A 17,729-nucleotide genomic window follows, 5' to 3' on the forward strand; every position below is an offset into this window, starting at 1 on the left:
GTAAAATGAAATCTTTGATGACTTCAATCTTTTCTCTACTTATCATAATGCTGCTTATTGGTCCTGTTATAAGATTTTTATTTTCTTTATCATGAGGATTAATCCATATTGAAAGCTGTAGTCTTTGAACTTCATAAGTAAGTGCTTTTAGTCCTCTTGGCTTTCAATAGGCAAAGTTCTGTCATCTGCATATCACAGGTTGTCCCGAGTTCTCAATCCTGACGCTGTGTTCTTCTCATCTAGTCCAGCTTCTAAGATCATTGGCTCAACATACAAATTGAATAAGCGTGATGAAAGGATACAACCCTGACACACAGGGTTTTTTATTCCAAAGCACATCATATCTCCTTGTTCTGTATGAAGAACTTCCCCTTACATCACCAAATAACAATAACTATAATAATAATAAACCAAATCACAGCCATCAAGTCAATTCTTTTTGCTTTTAAATCATTTTATTGGGGCATCTTACAGCTCTTATCACAATCCATACATCCATCAGTTGTGTCAAGCATATTTGTACCTATGTTGCCATCATCATTTTCAAAACATTTTCTTTCACCTTAAGCCCTTGGTATTAGTTCCTCATTTATCCCCTCCTTCCCGTATCCTTCATCCCTCATGAACCCTTGAAAATTTATATATATTTCTTACACTGAACACTGTCTCCCTTCACGCACTTTTCTGTTGTTCTTCCCTCTGGGGATGGGGGTTATATGTGGATCATTGTGGTCAGTTCCCTCTTTCTCCCTCCACCTTCCCCCTACCCTCCTGGTATTGCTACTCTCATTATTGGTCCTGAGGGGGTTATCGGTCCTGGATTCCCTGTGTTGCGAGCTCTTATCTGTACCAACGTACATGCTCTGGTCTAGCCAGACTTGTAAGGTAGAATTCCGGTCATGATGGCGGTGGGGAGGAAGCATTAAAGCATAGAGGAACATTGTATATTTCATCGGTGCTATACTGCACCCTGACTGGCTCATCTCTTGACTCATAGTAACCCTATCGGACAGAATACAAGTAGAAGTGCCCTTGCAGGTTTCTTAGACTGTTGTAACTCTTTACAAGAATTGGAAATTTTCTCTTTTTTTCCAAGGAGCAGCTTATGGATTCAAACTGCTGACCTTGGGGTTATCAGCCCAACTCCTAAACCAATACACTACCAGGACTCCTTCTTATAGAATAGTATCAACCCTTTCCATTCCTAGTTATATTCTTGAAAGAATGGAAAGCAAAAACACAATCAGATACTGGTACACCAATGTTCTTTGTAGCACTAATCACAATAGCCCCAAATTGGAAACAACCCAAGCATATGTCAACACACTAATGGGAAAAATGCTGCACGTGCATACAATGGAATATTATTCTGCTATCATGAGAATAGAACACTGATTCATAGTACAACGTGGATGAACCTGGTAAACATGCTAAGTGAAATAATCCAGGAAGAAAAGGACAAATACATGATTCCACTAACAGTAGTTGAGGTATTCACCCACTACCATAGAGTCTATTCTGGCTCACCGTGAACTCCTCCATGGGGTTTCAGAGACTAAATCTTTTTCTGTCTTTCTTTTCTTTTCTTTTTTTGAAGAGAGAGAAACTATATTTATTGAAGTCCAAATAATGAACAGATTGAAAACATATAAAATATTAAATAGGCTAAAACAAATGAAAGAAAACTGATAAGGTAAAGAGAGAACACCCTCAAACCAAACCATCTGCTGCCCCGTTGATCATGACCCATATTGAGTGCCTTCAGAGTAGACGTGCGCTCCATGGTGCTTTCGCTGGCTCGGCCTTTTTGAAGGAGATAATCAGGCTTTCTTCCAAGGTGTCTCTGGGTGTTTGAACTACCAACTTTTCAACTAGTGGCTGCCAGCTTAACATTTGCACCACTTAGGACTCTTTAAAAGGAGACAGAAACAAAAGAAAACATTGTCATGGAACTGTACTATAATTGAAATGAAAAACACATTGGAAAGATTTTTAAATTATTATAAATGATATCCCAATTGTGGATATATGTGTCTATTTTTCTTCATGTTTTTGCCAGTTCTAGATAGTATTCCTTGTTTTGAAATTTCCATCAGAATATCATGCCAAAATATATTTTATTATTTTAATCTGTATTTCATTAATCTTTGAAATGATTGATATTCTTTCTTTTATAAATTTATTTCTCTTATTAATTTGCTATTGAGTATTCATCTTTCTTCATTTTTCTTTGTTTTACTTGTTGTATAAAATCTTTGTTTTTTCTCCCAACAGTTTTACGGGCATAAAATTCACATATCATACAATTCAATAGTTCAAAGACCTTAAGAACAGTTGTACAATTATCACCACAATGAATTGAGGTATATTTTCTTGATCATTATTAGCTCTTCATTTTCTCCCAACATTGCCTGCCATACCCCCAAAGAACAATTAATTCAGTTACTATCTCTGTAGATTTTTTTCTATCTTGGATTTCATGTACAGAAAAGCATTAAAAAGCAAGCCAACAAACAAAATGAACAACAATAACAAAGTAAATACCTCAATAAAAATACCTCAATAAAAATCAGAAAATATTAAAAACTTGAACAAATTTAAATGAATAAAATTATATCAAATGAGTACTAAATTTTAATCTAAGTGCATCTGCAAAAGCCTACTTTCTAATGCATTCTGCATGACAGTAAGGCTATTTACATCCATGGTCCATAGTCAGAGGGGATTCACTAGAAGCTTAATCCAGGTGTACTCCCCAATCACTTCTTTTACAAACTGAAACAGCTTTAAAATGGGTCAAAAAGAGTATCAACTGATAAGATATTACATTTTGATCTAACTTCATGTGTTATAATCAACTTTACAATGTTCTCTGTCTGATAACAGGGCTATTCACATCCTTCAACTATGATGAGCGGGGATTCACCAGAGGCTTAATTCATGCGTGGACCCTGCAAATGGATTTGGGGCTTTCATTGTTATCCGTAGTCCTCTAAAAACCAGGAGATCACCATTTAAGCTCTGATACCGTTCACTCGTATAGGTTCGGATTATATTCATTATAATCCTTGGCTTACACTGGCTGGTGTGCGTCTTCCATGTGGACTTAGTTGACATCTCACTTAGATGGGGCTTGTCTGAAGACAAGTCTTTAAGAGCCCAGACACTATAATTTCTGGTAGACAGGCACCATCTGTTTTGTCATCACACTTTGCTATATAGCACCGTCGTCTTCATTGATCTCTTTAAGAGGACGGGCATCAAGAAGAGCCATGTCATGAGAACTGATTGTTCTTAAATTGGGACTGGAATCACATGTAAACCCAAAATTGATGCATGCATCTACGGTTTTTATATATCTGGTTCACCTTAGAGCAGTGGTTCTCAACCTGTGGGTCATGACCCCTTTGGGGGGGCGAGTGCCCCTTTCACAGGGGTTGCCCAAATCATAACAGTAGCAAAATGACAGTTATGAAGCAACAATGAATATAATTTTATGGTTGGGAGGTCACCACAACATGAGGAACTGTATTCAAGGGTTGTGGCATTAGGAAGGTTGAGAGTCACTGCTTTAGAAATATCAAAGTCATTTTATATTAGAGAACATTATCAATCATCCCTGTGGAACATCACTTCCACTGCCATCAAAACAATGCTTACTTATAATGACCCTATAGGGCAGGATAGAGAGACTACATCTTTATGAGAGCTGACAATTTAAGCTTTCTCCTGCAGAACAGTTAGTGGTCTTGAACCTCCTGTCTTGTGGCTGGCAATCCAGCATTAAACCCACTATAATACCAGTGCATGTTATATGATGTATTTAGCATTTGAATTTCACAATAGAAGAAAAATGCTGTTTGCTCCATACACAGATTGAATAACACCCACACCTCACCCCTCAATTAATTACTTCAAAGCACCCTACTCCCAAAGTGAAATCCTTGCAGGAAGCTATACAGTTTTACTCATTTCATGGACTGGGAGGCCCATCGCTCTCTCTTGTGCTCTGGTTCCGCTGTTGCCACTCCTCTGGTGTTTGTCTGGTGTCACAGATTTCTGTCCTGGAGCAAGGTGCCTCTATATGAAGACATCTTGGGGTTCAAAGGATTCATTCTACTCTTGCCTCTTCTTTCTTGATGTTATTCAGACTCAACCTCCCCAACTTCCTTGTTTTATATATACCAGTAGGACAGCAAAATGACCAATCTCTTCATTAGAGTTTCAAAAGAATATTTCATCTCCTCAACATTTTATCAAGTCCACCCAGGAGTAATTACCTAAAGACAGATAAGCCATTATAACAGAAAATTCATATTCCAAATTATGTAGTAACTAAAACTACTATATGATTTAAAGTTATAGTTTTGCTTCAATGATTGAACATTTGAGGTTCCTTAAGTTTAGCTTATGCCTAATAAAAATTAATACTTTTTCAATAGTAAGGGATGGATAACTCTGAATTTTGGTATGTTACATATAATTTTAGGTTAAATATAATTTTAAGGATATATTATAGGGCATTAAATTCATAGAAGTATTTTTTGCCTCTGAAAAGGCATTGCTATCTTACACTCACCATTCAAACACAGAAAGGGCAAAGCAAATTATTCTAAGATTTTTAATATCAAGAAGGTGGGAAAACCTTAAGAAAATTAAACATTTTTAAAGTCAGGCTTTTTGTAATTCTTTCCACAGCATCTAGAAATGTTGGTTCTTCATTCTCTGGTTTTCTTTTTCTCTGTGTAATACAAAATAAATCCAGACTTTTGGAAGAGCATGAAAGAACTGTTTCCCTGATATTAATATGGAATAATGCCTTAGCTTCACTCTGTCATGGGGGTTTATTGTATTAGTTACGTGTGATCAAGTAAAAACTCCCAAACCTAGTGATATATCTCATAGTTTCTGTGAATCAAGGATTTGAGAGCAGTTTAGTGGATTATTCTGAATCAAGATCTGCCATGAGTTTGTAATCAGGATGTTGGATAGGGCCATCTACATCTTAAGGCTTAACTGGGGCAAGGGGAATCCAACCTCAAGCTTAAGCACATGACAATGAGTAGGAGGCCAGTTTCCTGATTGTAGGATAAAGGCCTCAGTTTCTCACTAGCAATTGGGCAAAGGTTTCAGTTCCTCATCACATGAGTCTCTCCATAGTGCTGCTTGGGGGTTTCATGATAAGGTGGTTTGCTGTGTCTATTCCCAAGAGAGAAGGAAGGAGAAAATCTCATGCCTTTTTCGACAGAGCTTCTGAAGTTACACACCACCACTTCTGCTGTGTGCTATCAGGAGGTTGTAAAAAGTTCATTAAAAAGTGCAGTTTAATGCATGGCTGAATACTGTGGGTTTTTTTGTTTTTTTGTTGTTTTTAACAATTTATTGGGGCTGATACAATTCTTTTCACAGTTCATACATATACATACATCAATTGTATAAAGCACATCTGTATAGTCTTTGCCCTAATCATTTTTTTCTCTTTTCTTCTTTTACATTTTATTAGGGACTCCAACAACTCTTACCACAATCCATACATATACATACATCAATTGTATAAAGCACACCCATACATTCCCTGTCCCAATCATTCTCAAGGCATTTGCTCTCCACTTAAGCCCCTTGCATCAGGTCCTCTTTTTTTCCCCCCCTCCCTCCCTTTTCCCCCCTCCCTCATATGCCCTTGGTAATTTATACCTCGTTATTTTGTCATATCTTGCCCTATTCGGGGTCTCCTTTCCCCCCTTCTCTGCTGTCCCTCTCCCAGGGAAGAGGTCACATGTGGCTCCTTGTAATCAGTTCCCCCTTTCCAACCCACTCACCCTCCACTCTCCCAGCATCGTCCCTCACGCCCTTGGTCCTGGAGGTATCATCCACCCTGGATTCCCTGTATCTCCAACCCTCATATGTACCAGTGTACAGCCTCTGTCCTATCCAGCCCTGCAAGGTAGAATTCGGATCATGGTAGTTGGGGGGAGGAAGCATTCAGGATCTGGGGGAAAGCTGTGTTCTTCATCGATACTACCTCACACCCTAATTAACCCATCTCCTCTCCTAAGCCCCTCTATGAGGGGATCTCCATTGGCCGACACTTGGGGCTTGGGTCTCCACTCTGCACTTCCCCCTTCATTTAATATAATATATACATACACATACAGAATACTGTGTTTTTTTATCCGTAATCTACACAGCCAGACACCAGGCCACAGTATTGTTTCCCTTTAACGTACTTCCGGTGTGCTGTGTCTTCTACATGGCATGTCATCTGCAAAGGTGAACACAAAGGGAAAAAAAGTGCAGTTTAGAGTTTATGAAATTCCTCCCACAGTCCTTGTACTGATTAAACGTTTGCCATTATGTCCAACCCTCATTTAAGGAAGGTTAAACTTCACTTCTGAAAAAGAATATTTTCATAATTTGTTGAGAGAGTTTACAATAGCACAGCCCACCCTTTGGACTAGCCTCCCTCCACCGGCCCCAAACAAGTCTCATTCATTTATAGCTCTAGGACGAAACCCAGAATGTCATCACTGAAACAAGGCCAGGACTGAATGGAGTCCTTGAGTCGATGTTTTAACTGCTGCTCAAGTACCGTTCCTCTGAAGACTTGTGAACCAAAGAAACAAATTATTCCCAGCCCTCTCTCACACTTCCTCACACCCAACAGGAATAGAATAGCCATTTAGACATTCATGTTAAAAGAAGAGAAAGACAGAAAATACAGAATGATTTGCTAGTCCATAGACATTTTGAAATCCTGTTGGGCATGAGTTGGCAGTATCTTCATTATAATTCAAGGCCGAGGTGTAATTCTCCACAGCTCTGGGCTCTGCCTTTTTGGATCTTCTTTTTGATCTGCTGACTCATTCTTTGTGATGACAGGAAACACGTGTTTATACTCAAGTGGTTTTCTCAGCCCGTAAAGTTTTGGAGACAAGAAACACATTTGAGGGGGGGGGGGAGTGTGCTCCTTCTATTCTTTTCAGTCCAACATGGCACTATTTACAATTACAATCTCTTGTAAAGTTGGTGGACTTCCTGTGAAGCACCTTCCAGATCAGTGCATTACACAAAAGCCATGCCCACACATCTCTTGAATGAATCCTTCTTTACTCTGGGCTTCAACACCGAGGACCAAATGGCAAGCCACAATTGCTTTTATGTCTCAATCTTGGACGTTACACATCATCACTTCCACATGTACTATCCATTACACTTGAGTCTCAAGTCCAGTCCGCACTAGACGGGATGAGAATTAAGCACTACCTTTTGAAAGAAGGGACATCCAAGAATCTGTTGATTTCTTTGAAAACCACTGCAACCCCTGAATGAAAAAACTAGCGTGCTTTCTCAGAAGATATAGAACATTTCTTTTCCATGCTAGTGGTGCTCTCTTGTGATTGCCAATTCATAGTGATGAGGTCCTTAACAAGAAAACAAAATAACGGTGAGCCGCTCTGTCATACGTGAGATCATTTTGATATGAGCCAAAACAAACCCACTTACAGTGAGTCTATTCCTATTGCATTGATGCTATACAGGATTTCCAAGACTATAAATATTTCTGGAAAGAGATTCGTTTTTCTCCCACAGAGCAGCTGGTGGTTTTAATCACAGGCAATGGTGTCCTTCAAAATCATCAAGGAAGCTTTTATAATGAACAGATCACTGATCCCAGGGCAGTGTCATGGCATAAGTTATGGTGCTTGATTCCCACATGAATTATTAAATCAATTTAAGGACACAGTAAAGATAAACACGACAAAGAGAAAGAGATGAAGCTGCATCCTATATATATGACAGATACAAGCAGGGCAGAGAACACACACCTGATTCCCAAGAATGTAATGTTTTAAACAATTTTATTGACACTTCATCCACATGTCTTACATATCAAGAAGTGTTGAACAATCTTTACCACAATCAATTTTAGAACATTTTCTTTTTCTTTCTTATTGTTATTCACGTTTTTTTTTTTTACGTTTTGGCAAAAATACACACAAGCAAATATTCACCAGCTCACCAACTTCTACATGTATAATTCAGTGCCATTGATTGCACCCCTCTATTGTATAACCATTTTTGTTATCCCTCTCCTAATTGTTCCATCACCACTTACATGCCCCCTAAGCAAAAACCCTTTCTCCAAGGATGTTCTCACCTCCCTCTGCCTGCAGTTATGTCTTCTGCAATTCCAGGTTTTTGAGCAAAGGACTCACAATGTAAGATGTCCAGGACAAATGGCACACATTTTCTCTGTTGTAGAAATTTGTGGGCATAGATGACTCTCAACAGCTATAACTTGTCAATGAGCCTGCTACAGAGCTGAGTATTATTTATATTTATTAGGCAGGTCACATGTTAAGGTAGAATTGGACCCTACTGTGTGTCAACAAAAGAACTCTGGTGCTACAGTGGGTTGTGTTGGCTGCTAACTGCAAGATTGACGGTTCCAACCCATCAGCTGCTCTGTGAGAGGAAGATAAGGCTGCCTAATCCTATGAAGCTTTGCCATTTGGAAACCCCATGGAGCAGTTCTGCACTGTGCTATAGGGCCCTATGAGTGAGAATCAACTCAGTGGCAGTGGGGGGGGGGGTGTGAGTCTATCACACCAATATGAAGCCCTGGTGGTGCCGTGGTGGTTAGGTGCTTGACTGTTAACTGGAAAATCAGCGATATGAACTCACCAGCTTCTTTGTGGGATAAAGATGTGGCTCTCTGCTTCCGTAAAGATTTAGAGTCTTGGAAATCATCTGGGGCTATTTGAATCTGTCCTGTAAGGTCATTAGGAGTCTAGACTGTCTCAAGAGCAATGTGTTTGGTTTGATTTAATTTGGTTTGGGTGTTGCTAATAGGTAGCCAAATTAAAGGTGACATACCTTTAGCCCATAAGTGTCATGATCTTGGTTTTTCCAGCCCTTTCTATTCTTAAGTAACATTGTAATTTGTTTCATTTTACATATATATATATGCCATTTATCCTATTTTCAATGTTTTATAGGTCACTAATTTATAATCTCCCTGCTGGTGTAGTGATTACAAGTAGAGTTACTAACCTCAAGGTCAGCAGTTCAAAACCACCAACGGCTCCACTGGAGAAAAATGGGGTTTTCTACTCCCATAATGAGTTACAGACTCAGAAACTCACCAAGGCAGTTCTACCTTGTGCTAAAGGATCACTATGAGTCTGAGCTGAGTGAAAAATTATAATATAGAAATCTTTGATGGCACAAACTGCTAACCTACTAGACATGAAGTTGAAAGTCCACACATACCCAGAGGCACCTGTGTTCATCTGGGGAGACTAGAGAAACAAATCCATAGAGAGTCATACGTTTATAAGAGAGAGTTTTATATGAAAGCGCAATTAACTATTGAGAAAACATCTCAGCCAGTCCATATCAAGTCCATTAGCCCATATGTCTGATACCAACCTATAAAGTCCTCTTCAGACTCACGAAACATATGAAATGACACTGAATGCAGGAATATCACAGGCCAGTGTGTGGGAAGTCTTGTGGATCCATTGACAGCATAAGCATCTCAGCACTGGCAGGCTCTACACATGGGCTTCTCCAGCACCCAGGGCTGCATCAGTGTAGGTCCATGTGGCTTCTCCTCAGGGATGTCTCCCAGGGAGTCAGTCTTGTCAGTAGAGAGTCTCCAAGGGAGTGAGCTGAGAGAGTGTGTGTTTCTTACCTCCAGGGAGGAAATTCAAGAGTTCCCAGGATCCTCAGAGCATGTACACACAGAGGCCTCAATGGCTAAACAATAATTGAAAGGATAGACTCCACCTCTTCCTCTCAAATTGACAAACGATCATATAACTACGAAAGCACCTCAGATGACAGGTCTGGTGGTCTGCTTCTGAAAGGTCACAATTTTGAAAACTCTACGGAGCAGCTTTAGTCTGTTCATATAGGGTCATCGTGAGCTGGTGTTGACTCAATAGTAACTAACCATAACAAAAATTTGCTATGTATATGTACAATATTTTATTTAATTTAACCATATTTATGTTGTCAGGAGAGACCAGCCTGTGGAGAAAAACATTATTTTTTGTTTGTGAGAAAAACATTATTTTTTGTTTGTTTTGTTTACAACAGTTTTATTGGCAGCTCATTCACATATCATACAATTAAATAGTTCAATTATATCATAAAGAGTTGCCCAATCATTACTACAATCAATTTTAGAACATTTTCACCTTCCTTGTACTTATTGTTATTCATATAATTATTTTTTAATTGTGGCAAAAACATACACAACAAAATCATCTCCAAATCAGCAATTTCTACGTATATAATCCATTCCCATGGATTATACTCCGTATTTTACAACCATTATTAATATTCTTTTCCAAATTATCCCATCATATTGACATAAACTAAATGCTCCTAAGCAAATACTCTTCCTCCTTCTCCCATGGTAACCATAGGCAAACCCCGTGTGTGGTAAAGAAGAGGGACAGAGAAAGCAAAATGAGGAAGCCCCTAACAAGATGGTCTGACACACACATAAGAACAATTGTGAGGATGGCCCAGCACCAGGCAGGGTTCCATTTTGGTATACATAGGGTTAGTACTAATCCGAACTGACTCAATGGCGCCTAACAATCATGAAGACAACCACGGTTAATCATTAAGCAAGAAGAAGAAAGTGAACCACAAGGCGTCCAATAAAGAGTAATTCAATCTATCAGGGACATCCCCAAATAGGATTGTCTCCCACCGGGCCAAAATGACTCTCTCCACACATGAGACTGCTCTCTGCCGAGGCATACCCTCAAGAAGCAGACAGATGAAGGTTGTCGATTGACTATACTCCCCACAGCTGAATAGGACGTCCATCCTTGAAGAGGGATCAGGTGGCCACTTCTGTGTTTAATACAGAGCCAAAGAGGTTTTCCCCAGTGGGAAGGAGTGTGGTTTTCTTGGTAGGAAGGAGAGAGTATTCAGATTGACAAATTTGAAAATAAAGGGTTCTTTGGAAACAAAGGCCAATACTGAGGCATGGAAAGCCAGTGAAGCACCAGGAGAAGCTGGGGAAGAGTAATACTTTTTAGGGAACACCTAGTGCATTTCTTGGAAGATGGAAAGGGAAGTCAAATACATCAACAACTTTAATTTGTATCTTTTCTATATTCCTTTCCAGAAATTTTCTTTTCCTGCAGCAGCAGGCTATGGGACCGGGATCAAAGGAGGTACATTGTACGTTATCCCCCATTCTTTGCTTCAGCTCCCAAGGTGCTTCTCGGTGGAGTGGTGATTTCTGGTTTTGGAAAGCTAGCCACAGGTAAGCCAGAAACAGCAGGAAGAAACAAGGCTCTAGACAAGTGGTTCTCAACCTTCCTAATGCCGCGACCCTTTCATATAGTTCCTCATGTTGTGCTGACCCCCCCCCCAAACCATAAAATGATTTTTGTTGCTACTTCATAACTGTAATTTCGCTACTGGTGACCCACAGGTTGAGAACCACTGCTCTAAATGTTCTGGAGAAAATAATATGCAGAAATTAAGACCAAACTTTTGGACTAGGTTTATAATTTAGTAAATGAAGATTGGGATAGTCTCTTCCTGGTTTGCATACATACAAACTTTCTACCTTGAAATAAAGTATTTATTTTAAAATGTTTCCCTAGAAACAGGAATATAATTCTAACCTAAATCTTAAATTTTGCAGTCTAATCACAGGTTCCTATCAATGGTGGATACATTAGTCAGGAAATAGTAACAAACAAACCCTAAAATCTCATAGAAAATTTCTGTACCACAGATTGAAACATGGTGTGAGGCACTAGCATCACAATGACCACATTGTTGTGACCCATTGTTGTGAATGCTGTGTCAGTTCATCTCACTGAGAGTCTTCCTCTTTTTCTCTGACAATGTTCTCCTATTTTTAAGGGTTTCGCTGTTACTTTGGTGGTGTAGTGGGTTCCACATTGAGCTTCCACCTGCAAGGTCATCATTTCAAGCCTTTCAAAAGGGAAAAAACTATCTGCTCCCAGAAACCTAAACGGGCAATACTACTCCCTTCTTTAGGTTTGATATGAGTCAGAATTGACTTGATGGCAGTGAATTTCTGTTTTGTTTTGTTTTATCTCCCCGTAGTTGGTAGCATATTATTTCTTCCTAGTCTGTTTTTAGTCTGGAAGTCCCACTAAAACCTGTGAACCAGGGGTAGCTCTAATGGTATTTGAAATGCAGGTGGCATAGCATCACAGGAACATGCAAGTTATCACAATATGACAAACTGACAGACAAGTGTGAATCTACTTCTCAGTTGTTCTTATTTTCTCAGGACTAAATAAGCTTAGTTTTTGGTTTTGGTTTTTTACTATATACTAGCAATAGAGTATATGGACATGAAATTCTTACTAGGATTTCCATAAACAGGGATAAAGGTCATGATGAGGTCATTGCTCATGCTCTGAAGGAAAATAGTGTTGACACGACTGCTATCGTGTTGAAGGTAAAGCAAGAGGATAGGAGCTTGTCAGTAACCCGCATAGTTCAGACACCCTTTTCATTCCTGCCAATGAGGATCTGGAGATGGAGAAATAGATTATTACAATCAGAGAATGGAAAGCTCTGGAACTCCTTGTGCACTCCTGCTCTCCATTGATTTTTGTTTCCCCCCAAATTCCCAATATGAAGACAGGGACTGTGCCTATTTCCTGTTGCAAATTCATAAGAGTTTGATGAATAAATCCCTGAGATGCCATTGTGCATAACTCACATTCAAACTCACTGCAAATGAGTTGATTCCAACTCATAGTGACCCTATAGTTCAGGGAGGCCTGCCCCTGTATGTTTCTGACACCATAAATCTTTATAGGCATAAAAGACCTCATCTTCCGCTCAAGGAGTGGCTGGTGGTTTCAAACTGTTAACCTTGGAGTTAGAAACCCAATGAGTAACCCATTATGCCACCAAGGCTCCTTTTATATCCTACAGTTTTATTTATTAATTAGAAATCTATAGTAGATCAGTACTTGTAGTGGCTTTATAGTGTGCCAACCTGTTCAGGCTGAACTTCATTTCCCAGAGTTTTCTTTTTTAAATGCTTCCAATTAGAGTTTTTCCAAAAGGATATTCTCCAGAGACTTAGAGAGTGGACTGGAACAGTGGTTATTTCCTAGCTCCCAGAAACTGTTGTTAATCTGCTGACTCACTTCATTTGTGCCAGGCACCTGCAACCACTTCACCTTTTCTTGGATCTTTCCTCAGCTACTCCAATTTCTAGGCGAAGTGTGTATGTTTAATGATGTGAACAAAAGCAATAGTCATATTGCTCTGGTTAACATCAATAAGCAGTGACATAGTTTTCATTTTGTCCTGGTAAAGTTCCAAATCATGCTCCTGGGTTCCAGCTTACGGTTTGTCTTACTCAATTTACATCTTTCTGCCCTTCCTGGCTGCCTGACCTATGGACTTCAAGTTCCAGCATCAGATACAATGATAGCAGCTTTACCGGGACTGCTAAACAAGCTCCTTGAATGGAAGCAGTGGTTATGGTATAAGATCAAATTGTATTTGGTCAAATCAAAGTAAAGAAAATGAAAATACTCACAACTGGAAAAATAACATCATGAGAAAGAGAAAAAAAGATTTAAATTGCCAAGAATTTCATTTCACTTGGATTCATAATCAATGTCCATGCAAGCAATATTCAAGAAATAAAATTATGTGTTACATTGGGCAAGTCTCCTGCCAAAGATCTCTTCAATGGTCTAAAAAGTAAAGATTTCAGTTGGAGGACTAAGGCATACTTCTCCCAAGCCATACTATTTTCAATCACTCTGTATGCATGGAGAAGCTAACCAATGCGTAATGAAGACCAGAGAAGAATTGATGCACTTAAATTATGGTATTGGAAAAGAATATTGAATATAACATGAACTGGCAGAAGAACAAATAACTTTGCCTTGGACAAAATTTAGCTAGATTGCTTCTTAGAAGTGAGACTGGTGAGATTTTGATTAACTTACTTTGAACATATTATCAGAAGAATATCACACTTGTTAAAGAGCCAAACTGCCACCATGGCTGTAAAAATGAGCTCAAACAGAAAAACAAATGTAAGCATGGTACAAGATGGGCCCTGTTTTGTTCTTTTGTACTATCTGTCATTATTGGAACTGATTGGAAGGCGCAAAAACAGAGGAATAGTGTCCAACAGCAGAACATAGGAACAGTGGCAAATTTACCTTTGGTTATAACACAAAGTTTCGAAAAATGAAGCATTGGCTAGCCAAATTGTTTATTAAAAGAGCACCACATTAAATTTTCCTTGAAATATGTTATCTATAATGTGTAAACCATTCATTTAAGACTATATAATGCTAACATTTCATTGATTTGTTGAATAAATATATGTTTGAGCATGTACTAGATATAAGCTCATGTACTAGATATAAGATATAATTCCTTTGTTGGGATTATGCAATGAACAAAATAGAAAATCTGTGACTTCATGACTCTTACATTGTATAGGAATATAGGTCATTAAATAAACATTATCCCTTCTTACGTGTCAGGAACACAAAAAAATGAAGGAAGGGGTATTTTGCCAGGAGGAAGATGCTGCTGTTCATTAAAATAATGTACAGAAATGAGCAATTATGACAGCAAACTTGATAAAAAAAGGTATTCCAGACTTGTGTGAGCCTATGGTGCCTTCACATGAATGATATTTTCTTACCAATAAGGCCTATGCTGTCTGGAGCTACCAGGAAGATCTGACTTATAAATCTTCACAGTGTGAATGTAAATGAACTCACCAAGACAGAGGTTATGGACTGAGTAGAGAGAATAAGTGGAGAAGAATTGTGAAAGTCAAAAATACCCAGAAACAGGTAGAAGAAAGTGAGCAAGTGAGCAAGCAGGTAAGTGAGAAAGCGAGACTGTAAGCTGTCAGAAAAGCACAAAGACATCTGAAAAGTTTTGTGTTTTACCAGTGAAAGGGAAAGGGCATTTCAAGATTAGAGTGTAACATTGAGTGCTGTCGAAAAGCCAAACAAAATAATAACTGAAACTGTTCATTCGCAACAAACAATTTATTGATAAACTTGGTAAAACCAATTTGAGGTGATTGACAGGGACAGAATACAGATTTTAGTTCATTAAGATGTGGGAAGGGTGACACAGGGTTAAGCTTTGAAGTGGAAGTTATTGGTTTGAAGCCAGCCATCGGTTATGTTGAAGCAAGACCCAGTGATCTACTTTCCTAAGATTTCATCTTAGGAAATTGCAATCAATTGTAAATAACTTGTTCAAGAAGCTTGGTTAAGAAAAGAGGATGAGAAAACTACAGGGGAAGAGAATCATGAATGAGTAGAAACATGGTGCAGGATGGGGGATAAAAAGATGTTATTTGGTCTTTGTTTTAATGAGAGAAGATCACATTTACATTTTGATGGTGTAGCAAAGGGGTTAAACTATAAAAGCAGCAGCAGCAGAGAGAGTGAGCGGATGAAACAGACAGAAATGTTAAGAGTAGTAAAGGAGATAGGATCCAGAGCTCAGCTTCTATTGTACATAGAAGGAATGAGGAAAAGATGTCTGGGTACTGATAACAGTGTGTATATTTGATTGTGCGGAGTTAAGAGAATCTTGTTATCTGGTATCCTAGGCCACGGAATTTCAAATAAAAAACAAAACAAAAAAGGAAAATGTGTGATTACTACAGGCAAGTACATTGGCAGTTATGAAGGCATCTGTTGATAATGAAGCATATTCAATTCAGGATCCATATCTCTGCTTTTTTTCTATGACTTGGTCTATTTTAGCTATTTCATGTTTAGTTTGACTTATCTCACTCAGCATAAAGTTTTAAATGTAAATCCATGCAAGTATATGTAACAGAGGTTCATTCTCTTCATAATTAAATAATATTCCATTTTATATCTAAACCAGTTTGTGTATCCATTCATCTGTTGATGAACACTTGGGTTGTTTCTATCTTTTGGCTACTGTGAATATTAATGTACAAGTATCCATTTGAGTCCCTGCTTTCAAGTCTTTCAGCTATATGAGCATAAGTAAAAGAATATTCCTCTAAAATATTAGAAAGTTTTATTAAATAGAAATACAAAAATGTGAAGCTATTGATTTCCAACATATCCTCCATCCAGATTTGATTCCTCCATTTCTGGAGGTAGTGTTTCCATTTCTGTAACCATTCCCAAAGAATTCTGCCCTCTTCAGTTTGTGCCACATCAAAATGACAATATTGGCATTCTCAAGGGACTCAAATCATGTTCTTTTCATTTATTTTTAAAACGTTTTTATCAATGCAAAGTTTGTGTATCACAAAATTCAGTGTTTAATATATATTTCAAAAGATTTTATATTTCTTTTAAATGTTCTTTCTATTTTTGAAACAAAAGGAACTTGGAAAGGACAAGATCGGGTTGTAAAGTAATGGGCTAGTTTCCGAATGAAATGTTCGTAGGACAATGCTTGCTAATAATGAACAGATGCATTGCTATGATGGAGGAAAGCAATTTTCAATTTTCTTAATACTTCTTCCTTATGAGCTACATTATTACCCTTTGCCCTTCCAGAAAATCGATCAAGATTACTCCTTGGGAATTCCCTCGCCCTCAAGCAGCCTCAAAAACATATTAAGCTGACTTCTCTATCTTGATTTAAACTTTCTCAGCAGATCACCTCAAAAAAACCATGTTTGTCCTTGGCATAAAAAGTAGCCTTTTTTCCTGAAGGCAGCCGAATGAAAGTGAGACAAGTGGATTACTTGAGAATTTGTCTGCAAGCATCCATCCACTGAGAGCAGAGACATTTAAACATATTTTTACTTGGAATAAACTCATGCATGTATGAGCTGGAACCCCAGTTGCAATAAGTTTCTACTCCCTCCCATACCTAGGAGGGGACTTGATACACCGTTTGGTAGTTTAACTTTTTCTTTTTAAAGATCATTTTATTGTGGGCTTTTACAGCTTCTATAACAATCCATACATCCATTGTATCAAGCATATTTGTACACATGTTGCCACCATCATTTTCTAAACATTTACTTTCTATTAGAGCCCTTAGTATCGATTCCTCTTTTTCCCCCTCCTTCTCCACTTCCCACCCTTGCAACCGCTTGATGAATTATAAATTATTATTTTCGTATCTTATACCCACCACTGTCTCCCTTCCCCCGCGATTTATTGTTGCTACACATAGTGTGACTGTCTGTGTGTGTGTGTTTGCCAATCATTGTGAATGGTTCCCTCAACCTCCTGTCCTCTCGACTGTCCCCCTATCCTTGTGGTATGGTATAGCTACTCCTATTCGTGTTCCTGAGGTATTTATTTGACCTGGATTCCATGTGTCCTGTACAAGTGCAAATGCTCTGGTCTAGCCAGAACTGAGAGGCAGGACGGACTGGGTTCACGATAGTGGGGGGTGAGGAAGCCTCAAGGAACCAGAGGAATATTGTGTGTTTCATTGGTGATATACTGCATCCTGGCTGGCTCATACCTTCCTTGTGACCCATTGAATACAGGTGGGCTTTGGGTCTCTGATCCGGTCACCTCATTCTCAACAATATGTTTATTTGTTTTCTTCTTTGTTTTGAGTCTTCTGGTGCCTGTTACCTGATCCTGTGGACACACAGGCTAGTGTGCTTCTTCCATGTGGGCTTGTTGTTTCTCTGCTAGATGGTTACTTGTTTAACTTCAAGCCTTTACACTACATCTTTTGATAGTCAGGCATAC

The 17,729-nt window shown here is 38.7% G+C and overlaps 1 non-coding gene across 1 annotated transcript; it reads left to right on the top strand.

Moving 5' to 3' along the window:
* The first annotated feature begins 6,147 nt into the window (after nucleotides 1-6,147).
* On the top strand, nucleotides 6,148-6,282 carry LOC142435372 (small nucleolar RNA SNORA15). Its single transcript, XR_012781439.1, has one exon. It is a non-coding gene; the product is annotated as a small nucleolar RNA SNORA15 (small nucleolar RNA).
* The last annotated feature ends 11,447 nt before the right edge of the window (nucleotides 6,283-17,729 follow it).

The sequence above is a fragment of the Tenrec ecaudatus genome, chromosome X (assembly GCF_050624435.1).
Source record: "Tenrec ecaudatus isolate mTenEca1 chromosome X, mTenEca1.hap1, whole genome shotgun sequence".
Classification (NCBI taxonomy): domain Eukaryota; kingdom Metazoa; phylum Chordata; class Mammalia; order Afrosoricida; family Tenrecidae; genus Tenrec; species Tenrec ecaudatus.